The sequence below is a fragment of the Hyperolius riggenbachi genome, chromosome 5, assembly GCF_040937935.1.
Source record: "Hyperolius riggenbachi isolate aHypRig1 chromosome 5, aHypRig1.pri, whole genome shotgun sequence".
NCBI lineage: Eukaryota > Metazoa > Chordata > Amphibia > Anura > Hyperoliidae > Hyperolius > Hyperolius riggenbachi.
This window is the reverse complement of record NC_090650.1, coordinates 159,551,514-159,573,510: the sequence shown is the minus strand read 5'-3', so window position 1 is coordinate 159,573,510 and position 21,997 is coordinate 159,551,514. Positions and strand designations below refer to the sequence as shown.

Genomic DNA, 21,997 nt, shown 5'->3' with positions numbered 1-21,997 from the left:
CCCCCTGCTGCAGCTGGGAGCATTCTAAAATGTGAGGCAACTAAAGCATTTAACACTATCTCTTCATTTTTCCAGTAACCCTCCAGGACAGGTGAAACTACGAGATTTGACCCCTCCTAGGAAACATCCACTTGGTCTCTCTATAAGTTTAGGCCCACCGCAGGTGTCCGGCAGTATGGATGTTTCCTTTTCCCTGGAACAGGTCTCTCTGTAGTTGTCCGAGTCCTGGAGAGCCTGGGTGGCTAAGGGCTTTGGGCATGCTGCTGGTCCATTAAGACTACCGTGGTAGCAGAAGATAGGTCCAGTGGCTTACCTCCCTCAGGACGCATGGTTTGGCTGGTAATGGTGGCAAGGACGCTAATCAGCGGAGGCTGCCGGCACGGTTGGTGGACGCTGAGGGAGGCGGAAGCGGTAGGCGGAGGCCGAGCGCAAGCTTCCCTCATCCAATATGGCGGCATAGGTACTTCCGGCGGTGCTGTGACGTCACTTCTGCTCGCCAGATTAGAAGAGCCGCAGCGTCTCGGCGTTCTTTCTCTCACTTGTCCTGAGAGTGTGTGAGAGATAGACGCTGCTCAGGAGTCCGGCGATGCAAGGCAGGAGGCCAGCAAAGACGCCAGAGCGGACAAACCTGATATTGACCCAAACGCAGGAGCGGTGAGATAAAAGCTGATTGGGGTCTATTGCAGCTAGCCTTAGCTGTGGGGGCGACTAACTATGTTTTTAAGATTAGTCTCTGACTGGGTGTTTTTTCTGTCTTGTGTTTTATTTCAGAGTAATGCTGCTGCTGATAAAACTGACAGGCCCAGGTCTAAACATTGCTCTACTTGTAATGTTAAACTGTCTCATTCATGGACAAAATCTTTATGTCAAGCATGTATTATTACAGTATTAAATCAGGAATCTGCTATCTCATATAAATATTTAACCACTTTACCCCCGCGCGTACGTATTTCTCCGCCCCTTTTTCCATCCTTTAAAAACCAGGGACGGAGAAACACGTACTTTCCGCGTTCCCGACGCTGCCCGCGCTCCCGCTCGTAAACACGCCGCCCGCCGCTAGTAAACACGCCGCCGCCCGCTCGCCCAGAGATCAATGAACGGGAAAATCCATTCCCGTTCGTTGATCTAAGCCCCGCAATGATCAGCTGCTCTCCTATGGGCAGCGCGATCATTGTGAGAAAAAACTCACGTGTCCAGCCTCCTTATTCTTCCTCCAAGCTTCCGGAAGGAAGCTTGGAGGTCGCATTAAAACAAAAAGTTACTGTGGCCATCTTGTGGCCAAATAGTAAACTACACCCTACACATTTTTCACATACAAATAAATGACTTTTACACATAAAATTAATTCATTACCTCCCACACTCCCCATTTTTTTTTTTTTTTGTAATTAAGAGAGAGGGAGAGAACATACAAACTCTTTGCAGATAGTGCCCTGGCTGGGATTCGAACCAGGGACCCAGCGCTGCAAGGCGAGAGAGCTAACCACTACGCCACCATGCTGCCCTATACAATACAATACATTACACAATAAATTAACACAATAAATTAACTCATTACCTCCCACACGCCCCAATTTTTTTTTTTTAATTTAAAAAAAAAATACAATAAAAAAAATACATAAATAGTTACCTTAGGGACTGAACTTTTTAAATATTTATGTCAAGAGGGTATAACACTGTTACTTTATAAACTATGGGCTTGTAATTAGGGATGGACGCAAAACTGAAAAAAATGCACCTTTATTTCCAAATAAAATATTGGCGCCAAACATTGTGATAGGGACATAATTTAAATGGTTTTATAACCGGGACAAAAGGGCAAATACGTTTCATGGGTTTTAATTACAGTAGCATGCATTATTTAAAAACTATAATGGCCGAAAACTGAAAAATAATTATTTTTTCCCCCACATTTTTCCTATTTTCCCATTAAAACACATTTAGAAAAAAATAATTCTTGGCATAATGTCCCACCTAAAGAAAGCCTAATTGGTGGCGAAAAAAACAAGATATAGTTCATTTCATTGCGATAAGTAATAATAAAGTTATAGACGAATGAATGGAAGGAGCGCTGAAAGGTGAAAATTGCTCTGGTGCTCAGGGGGTAAAACCCCTCAGTGGTGAAGTGGTTAATGAGTGCTAGGAGAACTGAAATGGCTGAATCTATTAAGGCTTTCAGAGAGGCTATGGCAGTGTCTATTACACAAGCACTTGTTGTAAATGTGGTTCAAGATAAGGTGCCTGCACCAATTAATGTTGAGATTACTATTTCTGCACCGGCTGTGGTGGTTACAAATACTGAAGTCAGTAATGATGTGCCTATTACTGTAACGGAAGAAACGACTAGTACAATTTCTGAGGAATCTGTTAATGTACATAGAAAAGCTACATGCAAAACTAATAGACAGGTTTTGTCTGATTCTGAACCTAAAGAATTGGAGTTGGATGAGGTATCAGGGTCTGAGGATGAGGAGAAGGGTGATGCAGAATTGAACGCTGACAAACCTACAAAGTTTAAATTTGCATCAGGTGAAACAGAGGAGTTATTGAAAGCTATATATGATGCATTAGATCTGGAAACGGATAAACCTCAAATGACCTCGGTGCATGACGAACTGTATGCAGGAATGGAAGGGGATCAGCCACTTGTTTTTCCGGTGCATGCTTCTACCAAAAACATGATTAATAACCAATGGAAAAAACCCTGATAGGAAAGTATTTCTATCTAGGGGGTTTAAGCGCAGGTTTCCTTTCTCAGAAGAGGACAGCAAACATTGGAACAAGTGTCCTAGATTAGATGCAGCGTTCTCACAGGTTAATTGGGAAAACGAATTAGCCTTTGAGGATATTGGTAATATGAAAGAGCCAGCAGATAAAAAGGCAGAATTCGCCTTAAAGAAAACTTGGACAGCTATTGGTGCACATTTTCGGCCAGCCGCCGCTACAACGGTTGTAGCCCGTACTCTAAATTTGTGGATGCGGCAGGTTGAAAGGCACATTAAAATTGGTTCAAGTAAAGAGGTTATCTTAAATTAATTTATGGTGATGTTCAAAGCTATCCATTTCATAATTGACGCGCCATCCGAGTCAATTAGGTTAACGGCCAGAGCAGCGGCTTTAGCCAATGTGGCCAGGAGAAATCTTTGGATAAAGACATGGGAAGGTAGTGCACTATCCAAAAGCAAGATATTTACAATTCCGTTTTCAGGTGATCTATTATTTGGTCCGGAACTAGATCAGATCCTTGAACGTACATCTGACAAAAAAGCTTTTCCAAAAAAAATATCTTTTGAACAAACAAAAAGGTTTTTTCGTAAAGAAAAGCAAAATAATAAACCAAGTCAACAAAATAGACGGAAGCAGTGGTCCTTTATCAGAGAGCAGAACAAGCCAAACGCTTTGTTCAGAAGCTCGAACGCACAGCCTAAACAAAAGTGACAGCGAGAACCTGGTGGGGGAAGACTCGCTCGGTTCTTTCCTCACTGGATACAGATTTCAAAGAGACCATTTATAATAGATCTTATCAAAAACTGTTATCACATAGTGTTTCAGGAGAGACCTCCGAAACGCTATGTGACGACAAATCCATTAAAAATTGCAGAAGAAACAAAGGATTTGGAATGGATTCTGAGCGATATGTTAGAAAGAAAAGTAATAACAGTGTCAGTAAACCAAGAAAAAAAGGGATTTTACTCAAAAAAAATTTGTAGTAAGAAAGCCAACAGGGAAATTTCGATTGATTGAACCAAGAATTTTCACAAAGGTGATCGCAGAAATAGTGGCGGAACTTCACAGAAGAGGTGTTATGTTAATTGCCTACCTGGACGATTTATTGGTGCAAGCAGATTCAGTACAACAGTTAGTTCATCACAGGGAAATAGGGATTACAGAACTAAAAAAAGCAGGATGGATAATAAGCATGGAAAAATCACAGATGGATCCATCGCAGATAATTCAGTTTTTAGGGTTTTTGATAAACACGGTAACGCAAAAAATATATTTACGGGAACAAAAGATGGAAAAAATTGTACAGGAAGTGGTGAACTTTCAGTCCATAATAATGATCTCAGTCAGAGAGGCCATGAGACTGCTAGGTCTGTTAACCTCCTCAGCACCGGCAGTTCAATGGGCCATGTTTCACACCAGAATTCTTCAGATGTGGATTTTGAAGAACTGCGGCTGGACGGTTCAAACATTAGATCTAATGATAAAGATAACAGAGGAAGTGAAACTTTCTCTTCAGTGGTGGCAGGACAAAAGAATTTTGTCTCAAGGAAGACTGTGGCAATTTCCAGTAGAAGTAGTGCTAACAACAGATGCGAGCATGACAGGTTGGGGAGCACATGTCAAAGACTTCAATATGCAGGGGGTCTGGGATCAGCATAACAGAGCTCAGTCTTCAAATTACAAAGAAATGATGGCGGTAAAATTGTCAATGATAGCTGCGATGCATCTACTGAGAGAACGGCACGTTCAATTGAGGACGGACAATGCTACAGTTGTAGCTTGCATAAACAAACGGGGGAACGAGGTTGTTCAAGTTACTGAATCTAGCATTAGAAATCCTAGAGTTGGCAGAAAGCAATCTGAAGTCTTTCACAGCAGTACATTTAAAAGGATCAATGAACAGTCTAGCGGACTTTCTCAGTCGAAATCAAACATGGAGTGGAGCTTGAATACAGAGGTATTCAGATGGCTAACTCAGATCTGGGGTGTTCCAGAGATGGATTTGTTCGCAAACAGAAGGAATGCGAAATGCAAGAGTTTATTTTCACTCAATGCGTGGGATCATCCAGTGGCGGTGGATGCTCTAGCGCAGAAGTGGGAGTTCAGACTTGCATACGCGTTTCCTCCTCTAAACATTACCGCTAGTGCTCAGGAAAATAATGAATTCAGTAGCAACAGTAATTCTAATAGCACCGAATTGGGACAAACGATCTTGGTTTCTACTGTTGTTAAAAATGAAGATCGCAGGCCCAGTTTTATTGCCAATAATGGACTATCTGGTGTCAGTACAAGGGGACAATGTTTAGCAGGTGACGAAATGGAATCCATCGGCCTGGTTAGTGAGAGGGCTATTCTCAGATCAAAAGGACAATCAAATAGAGTGATAGAAACTCTTTTGGATAGCCGGAAGTTAACCACTTGAGGACCACAGTATTTTCGCCCCTTAAGGACCAGAGCCTTTTTCTCCATTCAAAATGCGTGACACACCATTCCAGAAGACCAACGAATCGTTTCGGGGCCCCTCGGGGTCCCCTTTGTCAAGGTAACAGCACAGAATGGTTAACAATGTGTTACAGTGCATGGGTGATATAAGACAGATTCCCCTTACCTAAGCCACTCCTCCAGCATTCAAACTTGCCGCCTTAATTAGCATAATTAGCATGGTTAACATAATTAACATCATTAGCATGTGTAAACATTCCCAGCCATCACTTGTTGTAAACCAACCCTTACATCAATCATGTTGTCGTAGACCATATGACAATAAGACATATACCTCAGCTATGCGCACATCAGGAGGTTCTACCAGTATGCCCATTAATGATGCAAGGTAATCCATGACAGCAACCTTCTCTGCCGTTAGGACGGAAATCCCGCCTCACTCAGGCCGTGATATGGTCTACGACAACATGATTGATGTAAGGGTTGGTTTACAACAAGTAATGGCTGGGAATGTTTACACATGCTAATGATGTTAATGATGTTAACCATGCTAATTATGCTAATTAAGGCGGCAAGTTTGAATGCTAGAGGAGTGGCTTAGGTAAGGGGAATCTGTCTTATATCACCCATGCACTGTAACACATTGTTAACCATTCTGTACTGTTACCTTGACAAAGGGGACCCCGAGGGGCCCCGAAACGATTCGTTGGTCTTCTGGAATGGTGTGTCACGCATTTTGAATAAACAGGATTTGGTATCCAAGAGTGTGCGAACCCATTGGAAATTTGTTGTGGACTTTTAACACGGTTCAGCACCTCGACTGTGGTGTGCGATTCCATACTCTGTGCATCTTTTTCTCCATTCAGACCACTGCAGCTTTCATGGTTTATTGCTCGGTCATGCAACCTACTATCTAAATGAATTTTACCTCCTTTTCTTGTCACTAATACAGCTTTCTTTTGGTGCTATTTGATTGCTGCTGCGAGTTTTAGTTTTTATTATATTCATCAAAAAAGACATTAATTTTGTCAAAAAATTATTTTTTTTTTTTACTTTCTGTGCTGACATTTTTCAAATAAAGTAAAATTTCTGTATACATTTTTGTCCAAATGTATTGTGCTACATGTCTTTGATAAAAAAAAAACATTCAGTGTATATTTATTGGTTTGGGTAAAAGTTATAGCGTTTACAAACTATGGTGCCAAAAGTGAATTTTCCCATTTTGAAGCATCTCTGACTTTTCTGCGCACCTGTCAGGTTTCATGAGGTGCTAAAATTCCAGAATAGTATAAATACCCCCCAAATCACCCCATTTTGGAAAGAAGACATCCCAAAGTATTCACTGAGAGGCATGGTGAGTTCATAGAAGATTTTATTTTTTGTCACAAGTTAGCGGAAAATGACACTTTGAGACAAAAAAAAAAGTTTTGATTTCTGCTAACTTGTGACAAAAAAATGAAATCTGCCACGGACTCACCATGCCCCTCTCTGAATACCTTGAAGTGTCTACTTTCCAAAATGGGGTCATTTGTGGGGTGTGTTTACTGTCCTGGCATTTTGGGGGTGCTAAATTGTAAGCACCCCTGTAAAGCCTAAAGGTGCTCATTGAACTTTAGGCCCCTTAGCGCAGTTAGGCTGCAAAAAAGTGCCACACGTGGTATTGCGGTACTCAGGAGAAGTACTATAATGTGTTGTGGGGTGTATTTTTACACATACCCATGCTGGGTGGAAGAAATATCTCTGTTAATGACAATGTTTTGATTTTTTTTTTTACACACAGTTGTCCATTTACAGAGAGATTTCTCCCACCCAGCACGGGTATGTGTAAAAATACACCCCAAAACACATTATACTACTTCTCCTGAGTACGGTGATACCACATGTGTGGCACTTTTTTGCACCCTAACTGCGCTAAGGGGCCCAAAGTCCAATGAGTACCTTTAAGATTTCACAGGTCATTTTGAGACATTTGGTTTCAAGACTACTCATGGTTTAGGGCCCCTACAATGCCAGGACAGTATAGGAACCCCACAAATGACCCCATTTTAGAAAGAAGACACCCCAATGTATTCCGTTAGGAGTATGGTAAGTTCATAGAAGATTTTTTTTGTCACAAGTTAGCGGAAAATGACACTTTGTGAAAAAAAACAATAAAAATCCATTTCTGCTAACTTGTGACAAAAAATAAAATCTTCTATGAACTCACCATACTCCTAACGGAATACCTTGGGGTGTCTTCTTTCTAAAATGGGGTCACTTGTGGGGTTCCTATACTTCCCTGGCATTTTAGGGGACCTAAACCGTGAGGAGTTGTCTTGAAATCAAATGTCTCAAAATGACCTGTGAAATCCTAAAGGTACTCATTGGACTTTGGGCCCCTTAGTGCAGTTAGGGTGCAAAAATTGCCACACATGTGGTACTGCCGTACTAAGGAGAAGTAGTATAATGAGTTTTGTGGTGTATTTTTACAGGTACCCATGCTGGATGGGAGAAATATCTCTGTAAATAACAAATTTTTTTTTTTTTTTTTTTCACACAATTGTCCATTTACAGAGAGATATCTCCCACCCAGCATGGGTATGTGTGAAAAATACACCCCAAAACACATTATACAACTTCTCCTGAGTACGGCGATACCACATGTGTGACACTTTTTTGCAGCCTAGGTGCACTAAGGGGCCCAACTTCCTATTCACAGGTCATTTTGAGGCATTTGGTTTCTAGACTACTCCTCACGGTTTAGGGCCCCTAAAGAAGACACCCCAAGGTATTCCGTTAGGTGTATGGTGAGTTCATAGAAGATTTTATTTTTTGTCACAAGTTAGTGGAAAATGACACTTTGTGAAAAAAACAATAAAAATCAATTTCCGCTAACTTTTGACAAAAAATAAAATCTATGAACTCGTCATACACCTAACGGAATACCTTGGGGTGCACATAAGGGCAAGATCTGGGACAGATGATCACAATGCTGTATGTTACGGTTTCCTCTTGATCCTGTCTCTCCTCGCCCTCTACCTCTTGTTCATGTTTTAAGATGTAGCCTGCTTCCCCTCTTTGTTGACTGAATATACAAACTAACTTACAAGAACTGAGACCTACCGCATTACACCTGCATCAAGGTTGTTCTTATGAGAACTTTATATGCAGTATATACAGTTTGAATTTATCACCTCTACTTGCTGTATGCTTTTCAATGGAAATCATGCTATTAACACTGCTACCATTGACAATATGATATATATGTTCCTATGCATTTCCTGTAATAGCATTATATTCAATAAAGCAATTCCACATGCGTGTGGTAGTTAACCCCCAGTAGATCCACATTCTTTTATCTTTTCTAGTGGGTAAAAACTCTACCATTAGGGCCATTAATGCCTTAAAGAGAATCTGTATTGTTAAAATCGCTCAAAAGTAAACATACCAGTGCGTTAGGGGACATCTCCTATTACCCTCTGTCACAATTTCGCCGCTCCTCGCCGCATTAAAAGTGGTTAAAAACAGTTTTAAAAAGTTTGTTTGTAAACAAACAAAATGGCCACCAAAACAGGAAGTAGGTTGATGTACAGTATGTCCACACATAGAAAATACATCCATACACAAGCAGGCTGTATACAGCATTCCTTTTGAATCTCAAGAGATCATTTGTGTGTTTCTTTCCCCCATGCACTGAAGTTTCAGGCTGCTCTTTTCTTCCTGCAAACAGCTTTGCCCTTGTTTGTAATTCCTCAGTATGTGAAAGCCCAGTCAGCTCAGAGGACGATTTATCCAGCTTGTAAAAGATAAGAGAAAAGAGAGAAGCTGCTCTAATCCTAAATAGTGATGCTCAAATACCCCTTTTCAAAATTCGAGTTTGGTCGAATTCGAATAGTAAATTATTCGAGGTCAGTCGAATATTCGAGTCGAATAAATTTTACTATTCGATTCGACCTCGGACTTCGAGCTCACTATTCGAGTCGGTATTCAAGCTCATTATTCGAGCTGACTATTCGAATTGGCCTTAAATAGCTTCCTACACTTGTTTTGAGGGTGAATGATGCAAGAAACATCTTTTTTTCCAAGTAACAACAGCAAGTGATTATGTGGGGATGTTCCTTTAAAAAAAAAAAGGTGAAAAGAGAAGTTGTGTCCAGAATTTTGTTCAGTACTGTATATACTTCTTCTTCTTCTTCTTCTTCTTCTTTATCTTCTATATCTTCTTCTTCTTCTTCTATATCTTCTTCTTCTATATCTTCTTCTTCTATATCTTCTTCTTCTATATCTTCTTCTATATCTTCTTCTTCTTCTTTTATATTGTCTTCTTCTTCATCTTCTTCATCATCATCTTCTTCTTCTTCATCTTCTTCATCTTCTTCTTCTTCTTCTTCATCTTCTTCTTCTTCATCTTCTTCTTCTTCTTCATCTTCTTCATCTTCTTCTTCTTCATCTTCTTCTTCTTCATCTTCTTCTTCTTCTTCATCTTCTTCATCTTCTTCTTCATCTTCTTCATCTTCTTCTTCTTCATCTTCTTCTCCTTCTTCATCTTCTTCTTCTTCTTCTTCTTCTTCATCTTCTTCTTCTTCATCTTCTTCTCCTTCTTCATCTTCTTCTCCTTCTTCATCTTCTTCTCCTTCTTCTTCTTCATCTTCTTCTTCTTCTTCATCTTCTTCATCTTCTTCTTCTTCTCCTTCTCCTTCTTCTTCTTCTTCTATATCGTCTTCTTCTTCACTTATTTCTCTTTTCAATTTTTTTTTTAAAGAAATGCAGCTATTTTTGAGCGTAACAAATAGCTGGTGGCGCACGCATGTTGGAAGCGCCATTGTATGTGCTCCCTGGCAGTGGAAACACACAGACAGCAGGAGGTAAATTCAGCAGCAGGAGGAGGAGGATGAGTGTGTGGCAGCAGGCAGTCAATGAGGCAGGCAGCGTGACATAATAGCCCTGGTACCTAGCGGTGATAACAGGGCTGTAAATAAACACAGCAGGCAGGAGGTCCCAGACAGCGGTCGTGCAGCCCACATTGTGTCCAATACACAACTGGGACAACAGTTTTCAACCCGGGCACCTCAGAAAAATTAAACCTTTTTTTTTGTAATGGTTTTGTAGTTTTGGTTTTACAACCAATTACACAGATATAGCTATTTTTTGACGTAATAGCTGGTGGCAGAGTGGCAGCAGAAGGTAAATCTGTGTACCCTGGCGTTGGGAAACACAGACAGACAGCAGCAGCAGGAGGAATGGAGGAGTAATTATGTGAGCAGCTATTGTTTGACGTAATAGCTGGTGGCAGAGTGGCAGCAGAAGCTAATTCTGTGTACCCTGGCAGTGGGAAACACAGACAGACAGCAGCATCAGCACGAGGAATGGAGGAGTAGTGTGAGTGTGGCAGCAGGTAGGCAGCGTGACATAATAGCCCTGGTACCTAGCGGTGATACCAGGCAGTAAATGAACACAACAGGAGGTCCCAGACAGCGGTTGTGCAGCCCACATCGTGTCCAATACACAACTGGGACAACACAGTTTTCAACCCGGGCACCTCAGAAAAATTAAACCTTTTTTTTTGTAATGGTTTTGTAGTTTTGGTTTTACAACCAATTACACAGATATAGCTATTTTTTGACGTAATAGCTGGTGGCAGAGTGGCAGCAGAAGGTAAATCTGTGTACCCTGGCGTTGGGAAACACAGACAGACAGCAGCAGCAGCAGGAGGAATGGAGGAGTAATTATGTGTGCAGCGATTGTTTGACGTAATAGCTGGTGGCAGACTGGCAGCAGAAGGTAATTCTGTGTACCCTGGCAGTGGGAAACACAGACAGACAGCAGCAGCAGGAGGAATGGAGGAGTAGTGTGAGTGTGGCAGCAGGCAGGCAGCGTGACATAATAGCCCTGGTACCTAGCGGTGATACCAGGCCGTAAATGAACACAACAGGAGGTCCCAGACAGCGGTCTTGCAGCCCACATCGTGTCCAATACACAACTGGGACAACACAGTTTTCAACCCGGGCACCTCAGAAAAATTAAACCTTTTTTTTTTTTATGGTTTTTTGGTTTTGTTTGTAAAACAAATTACACAGATATATAGCTATTGTTTGACGTAATAGCTGGTGGCAGAGTTGCAGCAGAAGGTAAATCTGTGTACCCTGGCAGTGGGAAACACAGACAGACAGCAGAAGGGCAGTACACAGCAGCCCACTGTAGGTGTAAAATGTGTGGCTGCAGGCGACGTAATAGTCAAAGTGAACCAGGCTGGCTTAGTGAGCAGGAGCCAGGAGGTGGTAAAGGGTGGTAAGGCACATTAACGATGGTTCTTAGCCACTTCATGTCCCCCTCTCGCCGACAACAGGGGCCAGGAACTCGCCTTCCACCCACGCCTGGTTCATCTTGAGAAACGTCAGTCTGTCCACAGACTTGTGAGACAGACGTGAGCGTTTCTCGGTGACCACACCACCAGCTGCACTGAAGCAGCGCTCGGACAGCACGCTGGAAGGGGGGCAGGACAGCACTTCCAGGGCGTACTGCGCCAGCTCGCTCCAGATCTCCAGGCGCTTGACCCAATACTCCATGGGATCAACAGGGGCATCGCTGTCAAGCCCGCTGTAGGACCCCATGTAGTCAGCCACCATGCGGGTCAGGCGCTGGCTGTGACCGGTGGAGGATGCTGCTGCATGCACCCCCTCTCTAGTCACTGCTGCCGGAGCCTCTACAGTCCTGTAGAGCTCGTGGCTGAGAGACAGCAGGTCTGTGGGGCGCTTGCTGCTGGATGCAGGCACCTGCTGCTGCCTCTGTGCTGGCTGCTGGACAGTGGGGGTGGAAGGCTGGGGGAAGGCTTCCTCCAAGCGCTCAACAAGGGCCTGCTGCAAGCTCCTTATTTGTTGCGCTGGGTCTCCTCCTGCAGGCGGCAGGAACTGGCTCAACTTCCCCTTGAGGCGTGGGTCCAACATCATGCTGATCCAGATGTCCTCCCTCTGCTTCATCTGGATCACCCTGGGGTCCCTGCGCAGGCACGTCAGCATGTGCGCTGCCATTGGGAAGAGGCGGGCCACGTCTGCTGGCACATCGACGGCAGTGCTGCTGTCCTCATCCTCCTCCTCTGCTTCGTCAGCCTCATCCTCTCTCCACCCCCGCACCAACTCAGCTGCACTGTGCTGCTCCCCCTCATCAGCAGCAAGGTCAGGGACCTCCACCAAGTCCTCCTCCCCCTCCCCCTCCGAGGTGGACTGTGCAGCTGCTTGCCGCTCCTGCTGGTCCAAGGCTGCCGCTCCCTGTTCCAGCAAAGCATTGAGGGCCCTGTTCAGCAGACAAACCAGGGGCACCCACTCGCAGACCATAGCATGGTCCCTGCTCACCATGTTAGTGGCCTGCAGAAAGGGAGCCAGCACTAAGCACACCTGCTGCATGTGCCTCCAGTCATCATCGGGGACGATGGACGGGATGTTGCTGGTCTTGTCCCTTCTCTGAGCGGCGGAAACAGTGGCCAGGGCAAGGTACTGTTTGACAGCGTGCTTCTGTTCAAACAGACGCTCCAACATCGCCAGGGTGGAGTTCCAGCGAGTCGGAACGTCAAGGATCAGCCGATGGCGTGGCAGATCCAGCTCCTTTTGCATGTCTTCCAGGCTCGCACAGGCTGCAGCCGAGCGCCGGAAGTGACGCACAACGTTCCTTGCCGTTTCCAGCAGTTCGCCCATCCCCTTGTAGGTGCGCAAGAACTTCTGCACCACCAGGTTCAGCACGTGGGCAAGACAGGGGATGTGGGTCAGGTTTCCCCTGTCTATTGCGGCAACCAGATTGGCCCCATTGTCGGCCACCACCTCTCCGACTCTGAGGCCTCTGGGGGTCAGCCAAATCCTCTCCTGCTCCTGGAGTTTGGCCAACACATGGGTTGCCGTCAGCTTGGTCTTCCCAAGGCTGACCAAGTGCAGCAGCGCTTGGCAGTGGCGGGCCTTCACGGTGCTGCTGAGGCGGGGGGTTTGGCCAGGTGTGCCGGAGGATGGCAGAGGATCGGAGGAACCTGCTGCAGTTCCCCTGACCCTGCGGGATGGCACCACCCACTGTGTTGCTGCTGCTGCTGTGCCCGCTGCTGCTCTCACATCCTCACCCCCTTCCACCAAGCTGACCCAGTGGACAGTGAAGGACAGGTAGCGGCCTGTCCCGAAGCGGCTGCTCCAGGAGTCCATGGTGACGTGGACCCTTTCACCAACCGCGTGCTCCAGCCCTCGCTCCACATTGGCCATCACAAAGCGGTGCAGTGCAGGAATGGCCTTGCGGGCAAAGAAGTGTCTGCTGGGGAGCTGCCAGTCTGGGGCTGCGCAAGCAAGCAGCGCACGAATGTCGCTCCCCTCCTGCACGAGCGTGTACGGCAGGAGTTGGGAGCACATGGCCCGTGCCAGCAAGCCGTTCAGCTGCCGCACGCGACGGCTGCTGGGAGGCAGAGCCCTAACCACCCCCTGGAAGGACTCGCTCAAAAGGCTCTGGCGTGGCCTTTTGCTGGCACGGGAATCAGCAGACACAGCGGAGGAGGCCACTGAGGACTGGCTGCCAGAACAGGCCTCAGTGTCGGCGGCAGGAGTTGCAGAGGGGGGAGGAGCTGTGCGTTTCCGCACTCCTGCTGGTGCTGCTGGAGGAGCAGGAGGGCGAGTGGCTGCTGTTGCTGCTGCTGCTGCAGCTGAAGGCTGTGCAGTGATGGGTGTGGTGCCACTGCCAGCACCAGATGCCTTCAGCCTCTGGAACTCCTCATGCTGGTGGAAATGTTTCACAGCAAGGTGGTTGATGAGCGAGCTGGTGCTGAACTTTAAGGGGTCTGCACCTCTGCTCAACTTCCGCTGACAGTGGTTGCAAGTGGCGTACTTGCTGTACACAGTGGGCATGGTGAAAAATCGCCAGATTGGTGACAGAAACATCCCCCTACGGCATGGAAGCGCTGCTGCCGCCTGTCTCCCTGTGGTGGTTGGGGGGGGGGGGGGGGGGGCTTGGGTGCGGCTGGTGGTGGTACTGGCAGATGCTGATGCTGCTGCTGCTGAGCCTGAGACACCAGCAGGCTGTGGGACCTGCCTACTGCTGCCAATGCTTGCTATGATGCGCCTCCTTGCAAGGCCCACAAGCGCATCCTCCTCCTCCTCCTCAGAGCTGCTGAGGACGACATCCCCTGGAGGTGGTGGCACCCAGTCTCTGTCTGTCACCGGGTCATCATCATCCTCCCCCTCCTGAAACATGTCCTGCTGGGATGATGACCCCCCAAACTCCTCTCCTGATGCATGGATGGGCTGCTTGACTGTCGCCACAGTCTTGCTGTCCAATCCCTCATCCCCCAAAGTGCCCATCAGCATCTCCTCCTCCAAATCGCCAACAACAGCAGACAATACCCTGATGGTGCCTGGGGTAAAAATACTGCTGAGTGACAGGTCGCCAACTTGTGACGGTGAACTGGCCTCCTCCCCAGACCCTGCTGGGTGGCTGCTGCGAACAGGGGTGGTGGTGGTGGTGGTGAGGGTGGAGGCCTCGGATGCAGAGCTGATGGCGGGCTGCTCATCCTCCGTCATGAGTTGCACCACAGTGTCTGCATGCTTTTCCTCAATGGGACGTTTCCGACCCGGCTGGAGGAAAATCGGAGCAGGTGCTACACGCTGCTGCTGCTGTGTCTCTGCAGCGTGAGTTGCAGATGCTCCTGCTGGGCGGCGCCCAAGGCGTCCACGGCCAGTGGCTATGGGAGGAATGTTAGCCACTGACGCTGCTGCTGCTGCTGCGGAACTGTGCATGGTGGCGTGGCCGCGGCCTGCCACAATGCTGCTCCCTCTGCTCCTGATTCCCTTGCTGCCCTTCCCCTTGCCCAAACCGCGCTGGCTGCCACTTCCAGACATCTTCGATGTTTTGGGCGTAAAGACAAAAGTTTTTTAAAAGGGCGGGTTAAAAGTGGGGTACTTTAATGGAGTGGGTTGGTGGGTGAGGTGACTGAGTGAGTGTCCCTAGTACAGTAAGTAAGTAGTAACAGTCAGGAAGTACAACTAGAAGTTACAATAATCAGTAGTAATCACAAGTAAATTTAGTGTGTGTACACTACAGACAGTGAGTGCACGCACGCGCAAACACGCGCAGGAGCTAGCCTATGAACAGTGACTGAGTGAGTGTCCCTAGTACAGTAAGTAAGTAGTAACAGTCAGGAAGTACAACTAGAAGTTACAATAATCAGTAGTAATCACAAGTAAATTTAGTGTGTGTACACTACAGACAGTGAGTGCACGCACGCGCAAACACGCGCAGGAGCTAGCCTATGAACAGTGACTGAGTGAGTGTCCCTAATACAGTAAGTAAGTAGTAACAGTCAGGAAGTACAACTAGCAGTTACAATAATCAGTAGTAATCACAAGTAAATTTAGTGTGTGTACACTACAGACAGTGAGTGCACGCACGCGCAAACACGCGCAGGAGCTAGCCTATGAACAGTGACTGAGTGAGTGTCCCTACTACAGTAAGTAAGTAGTAAGAGTCAGGAAGTACAACTAGAAATTACAATAATCAATCAGTAATCAGAAGGAAATAGAGTGTGTGTAGTGTGTACACACTACACAGACAGTGAGTGCACACACACACACGCAGGAGCTAGCCTATGAACAGTGACTGAGTGTCCTAGACTCCTATAGTACAGTAAGAGTAAGTAGTAACAGTAAGTACAACTAATTACAATAATCAATCAGTAATCAGAAGGAAAGAGTGTGTGTGTACAGTACACAGACAGTGAGTGCACACACGCAGGAGCTAGTAGCCTATGAACAGTGACTGAGTGTCCTAGACTCCTATAGTACAGTAAGAGTAAGTAGTAACAGTAAGTACAACTAATTACAATAATCAATCAGTAATCAGAAGGAAATAGAGTGTGTGTGTACACTACAGTACACAGACAGTGAGTGAGTGCACACACGCAGGAGCTAGTAGCCTATGAACAGTGACTGAGTGTCCTAGACTCCTATAGTACAGTAAGAGTAAGTAGTAACAGTAAGTACAACTAATTACAATAATCAATCAGTAATCAGAAGGAAATAGAGTGTGTGTGCACTACAGTACACAGACAGTGAGTGAGTGCACACACGCAGGAGCTAGTAGCCTATGAACAGTGACTGAGTGTCCTAGACTCCTATAGTACAGTAAGAGTAAGTAGTAACAGTAAGTACAACTAATTACAATAATCAATCAGTAATCAGAAGGAAATAGAGTGTGTGTGTACAAGACAGTGAGTGCACACACGCAGGAGCTAGTAGCCTTAGCCTTAGCCTATGAACAGTGACAGTGAGTGTCCTAGTACAGTATAACTACAATACTAAATACAGAATCAATCAGTAGTAAAGGACAGCAGAAATACTGGTATAGATGAGAGAAATATACTAACAGAGGACAGGAGAGAACAGCTGCCCACACAGGCAGGCCCTGAGGCCTAAAGCTGTAAGCTTGCCTGCAGCAGCTGTCTCTGTCTATGTAACACAAAAGCTACTAACTAAAATACAATGTCTATCTAACTAACAACAATATAGGTGTGTATAGGAGGTGTATGTGAGCAAAAACGCTAGGTAAATGACCACAATAGAGCTCTTGCTAAGCCAAAGCACAAAGGAGCAACTCTCTCTCTATGCAAGTCTCAGGCAAGGACGGAGAAACCTAACATGGCGGCCGCTATTTATAGGGTAGGGGCTGGCCAGGGTCCCCCTCTGTGATTGGCTGCCGTCAGAGGGCCTGGGAGCCCTCTGATTGGCTCTAAGGACATCAATCTGGGCTATGACGCTATTCGAGCTCGGTACCCGAGCTCGAATAGCGCCGTTTGCTCGAATAGCTCGAATAGTGAATGGGCTATTCGCGTTTACTCGAATAGCCCATTCGAATAGCTGCAGCTATTCGGAGCTCGAATACCGAGCTCGAATAGCTGAAAAAGAGCTCGAATATTCGAGCTACTCGAGCTCTGCTGAGCACCACTGATCCTAAATAACACACAGGCCCTGAGGCCTAAAGCTGTAAGCTTGCCTGCAGCAGCTGTCTCTGTCTATGTAACACAAAAGCTACTAACTAAAATACAATGTCTATCTAACTAACAACAATATAGGTGTGTATAGGAGGTGTATGTGAGCAAAAACGCTAGGTAAATGACCACAATAGAGCTCTTGCTAAGCCAAAGCACAAAGGAGCAACTCTCTCTCTATGCAAGTCTCAGGCAAGGACGGAGAAACCTAACATGGCGGCCGCTATTTATAGGGTAGGGGCTGGCCAGGGTCCCCCTCTGTGATTGGCTGCCGTCAGAGGGCCTGGGAGCCCTCTGATTGGCTCTAAGGACATCAATCTGGGCTATGACGCTATTCGAGCTTGGTACCCGAGCTCGAATAGCGCCGTTTGCTCGAATAGCTCGAATAGTGAATGGGCTATTCGCGTTTACTCGAATAGCCCATTCGAATAGCTGCAGCTATTCGGAGCTCGAATACCGAGCTCGAATAGCTGAAAAAGAGCTCGAATATTCGAGCTACTCGAGCTCTGCTGAGCACCACTGATCCTAAATAACACACAGGCAGTGTGCAGAGAGGGGCCTGGAAAGGTGAGTTTATAGCAGAACCACAACACTGAAGAACTTGGCAGCCTTCCAGACTCAGGCCGACAAGTCTGGCAGGGGAAAGATACATTGATTTATTACAGGGACAATGATAGTATAAAGTGCTGCAGTTAGCCAGAACACATTAGAATAGCTTTTGGAACTTGTAGGATGATAAACAGGATGTAATTTTTGTTACGGAGTCTCTTTAAGGTTTGGAAGATGGCATATACATCCACAAAAAAAATGGTTACACATTTTCCTATATGTTGAAGGAATATTAAACAAGCCATCTGAGTATTCGTATTGCACCGCATCTCATTAATAAACACACACTCCTATAATAGAAGTGGGTAGGAAGGAAAACAATGATTCAAGCAGTGTATACTAGAAAATGCAAAATAACTTTTTATCAAGCCATAAATATGCACATGGCTTATTACCTACAGTAAAATAAAAAACAATGTTGGCCGTCCAACACACATTCATTCCGCTGCCATTTGCACATCCATCAAGCCTGCTGGCAACAGTTTTCAGTCCATGAATAAATCAGAGGGCAGCATGAATTCTCACACCTGCCGCTGCCACAGACCACAAAACTTCATACATAAGGCATAAACTGAGGAGGTAGAATTGTAGCACCGAGCACAAAGTTCCTATGATCGCGGAGGCGCATGCGCGTCGCTAGAGAGGACACATGTAACTCCTCACTGCTCCGCTCTTAGACCGACTGCCGCCGCTAAAACAAGCCATCTCAAGCAAACCAACCGCTGCCAAACTTCTGGGTGGGCCACCGGAACATGTCCAGAACAAAAAAAAACAAAACTGGAAAGGACACGGGCTCTCTGAACCCAGCTACACCGATCATAGCCGCCACCCCAGGCCGCTCCACCCGATCTAAGATGGCCGACAACACGAAGCAGCCATCCAGAAGCTCCTCTCCTGTCCAAGATGACAACAGTAACGACATCTTTGATGATCAAAACGAGGAGGAACAAGCTTCTATCCCCTCTGCCTCACAAGAATCTTTAATTGCAACAATCCAGAAGGTGTTTAGAATGGAGCTGCGGGCCGCGGTGAAAGACATCAAAATGGAGATTAGAGAGCTCGGTGGCCGGGTCGACGACCTAGAAAAACAGGTGGACGATCTTACTGACACCCTAGCCGCAGACAAGATCCTCATAGACACGCAGGCGGAAAAAATCGACACCCTGGAGCTGCGGCTTGAGGACGCGGAAAACAGGAACCGGAGAGCTAACCTCCGAATCAGAGGCCTACCCGAAGAGGTTACTGACCTAAAGCCCATGGCTCTCAAGTTGTTTGGCGCCTTGCTCCCACAGGAAGACCAATCTTCATTTCGCATTGTCCGGATTCACAGGGCCCTCTACAAGCCCCGCAACACGGACCTCCCACGCGACATCGTGTTGAAACTTCACCACGAAGAAGTCCGGGATCTCCTGCTGGAGGCAGCGCGTAACCTTACAGCCTTGCCAGATGTCCCCGACACGGTCCAGCTGTTCGCAGACCTAGCTCCTACAACGATCCAGCGCAGACGAGCCATGCGTCCCATCACTCTCTCCCTGCAGAAGGCATCGATCAAGTACAGGTGGGGATTTCCCTTCTCTTTAAATTTCACCCACAATGGCCGCATCCACACGTGCCATACGCCGGAGGAGGGTAGGAAGACCTTACTGGCAGCCTCCATTCCGGCAGAACCGATGCCTCCAGTCCCACTTCCAATGCGCGCACCACGTCCAGCAAGGGTCTGGTCCTCAAAAAGAGCCCGATTGAGATCTTCACAAGACCAAGCCTGAACCGGCCTAACTAGCCCCCCTTTAGCTTTCGAGGACATGCTTTCCTAATCAAGCACCCGCATTATCCGCTCTCACCTGCGACTTGATCACCAGAGACGTGGAAAGGGACCAGCTATTGCCTGCTGACTGAGACCCCGTGAGTACTTTCCCTCTTCGGAGCTAAATTAACCTCACCAAACCCCTATCTCTCCAGCGCATAAACAATATACATGGTCCACACTGTACTCATTACCGCGCTTATATTGTTTTTGTTTTAATGCGCACTCCCTAGCTCGGTAGCCCAACATGAGCAGACCCTGAACACTAAAGGTGCCAACTTGTAAAAGCAATCTCTTTTGATTAAGGTCAGATGCTTACGGCTTGACTTCGCACTAGAATAAATCCCACTATGTGGGGCCTCTTTGCAGATCGGACTATGACCCTCAGGTCTCCATGTTAACAATGCTCCGGAGTACGAATCTTTTAACTGTATAACGCGTTCCCACTTAACAAACTGAGTTTATAATCTTCCCCTATGATATTATGCATTTTATATATTTGCTCTTCTGCTCTGATGTTCATTACAACAACCACTAGGTGGCAGCATTGGTATACTGAATGATTTATACAGCTTGGCATACTGTGTGAAAAATGTCTCTATCAAGATGTGGCACGAGGTCTAAGTGTTCAAGTGCTGCCTCACTTCTATGAACTGTGTTGTCAGCTTTATTCTATTGCTGACAGCCCACTTCATAACTAAGGGTTGTTTACCCTCCCAGGATGTCTATGAACATCCCACATCTTATGTTAAGCCACGTTGGCTATGTTCTACGATGTTGTGTACACATTTGGTCTTATCTAACTTAATATTGGTTGACTTGCAGCTTCAAAAGTGTCCAGGAGGAGACCGAGTAATCTCTAGAGCACAGGCAATGTCTCAAGTTAAATTAAAGCAACCCCAGGACAATTCCAAACATGTCTATGATTAATATCATATCCCACAATACTAAGGGCCTTAACTCCCCACAAAAGAGACGAAAAGCCTTTATTGATTACCAGAAATGTAATCCGGACGTAATTTGCCTCCAGGAGACACATTTCACCAAACGGGCACCTCCTAAATATTATCATAAAAATTATCAGAGATTCTTTGTCTCCTCTGCTGATACAAAACATAGGGGTGTGATAACTTTGCTACATAACTCACTACCATTTGTATTAGATAAGAGTGTTACAGACTCAGAAGGATGCTACGTAGCCCTTTTTGGGACAATTCAATCCCTCCAAGTATGTATAATCAACCTATATGCACCTCCAGAGTCCCCCTTAACCCCATTAAGAGACATCTTGAAACTAATAGAAGAACACCCTAACACCTCAGTTATCTTAGCAGGTGACTTCAACATAGCCTCAAATCCTACACTAGATAGATCACATGCCACCCCGTCCTCAAAACAGAAACACCAATCTGCACTACTAAACAAACTCCTAACTTCAACCCACCTCGTAGACACATGGAGAGAATTCAATCCCCTGGCAAGGGGATATACCTTCTACTCCCCCTCTCATCACTCCTATTCCAGAATAGATATGATACTCCTATCAGCTCCTCTAATTCCTAACTTAACTTTCTCAAGACACGTTATCAGTGCTTGGTCAGATCACGATATCGTCTGGACAGCTTGTGCCTCCCTTACTACTCCCCTAACTCGCCCTCCATGGAGATTAAACGAAAGCCTACTGGCAGACGGGGAAATAGTACTCGACCTAGAAGAACAACTTAAGGATTATTTTAGAATTAACGATACCACTGACATCAGACCGGACATACTGTGGCTAGCCCACAAACCCACAATAAGAGGACAGATAATTAAAATAGCCTCCCAACGAAAAAAATCTATAACAGAAAAACAACGTATCCTAGAACATAAACTAGCGCAACTACGCTTAGCCCATGCACTCCAACCCTCTAGATATCTCCAGAATCAAATAGAGACCACTCAATCGCAAATAAATATTATACTATCAAATCGCACCGAAAAAGCGATCCGTTGGACGAGATCGAAAATTTATGCTCAATACAATAAGCCAAGCACTTGGCTTGCTAGAAAGTTACGCCAGACCCAATCCCTTAATAAAGTTCACCAAATAAGAACTAAAACAGGAGCAGTCACTTCTGATCCATTAAAAATACACAAAGAATTTGCAGAATATTACCAAACCCTATATGCAGCCAAAGAAAATAATGACCCATCAAACCACCCATCTGAATTTTTAAATGACCTAAGAACTCCATACCTTCGCCCAGAAAAAGCACTAGCTCTAAACCTACCAATCTCAGAACTGGAAGTCCAAAAAGCAATAAAACACCTGAAACAGGGTAAGGCCCCTGGGCCAGATGGCTTCTCGGCCCTATATTACAAAAAATTTAAAAACACTCTGGCTCCATATCTTGTTAAATTATTCAATGCCATTCTGGATGGCAAGCCGCTTGC

At 45.8% G+C, this 21,997-nt stretch overlaps 1 protein-coding gene across 3 annotated transcripts in view; it reads left to right on the top strand.

Annotated features, from left to right (window-relative positions):
* ELMO1 (engulfment and cell motility 1) overlaps window positions 1-21,997 on the top strand; it is an 818,731-nt gene that overhangs the window by 244,958 nt on the left and 551,776 nt on the right. The window lies entirely within an intron of this gene.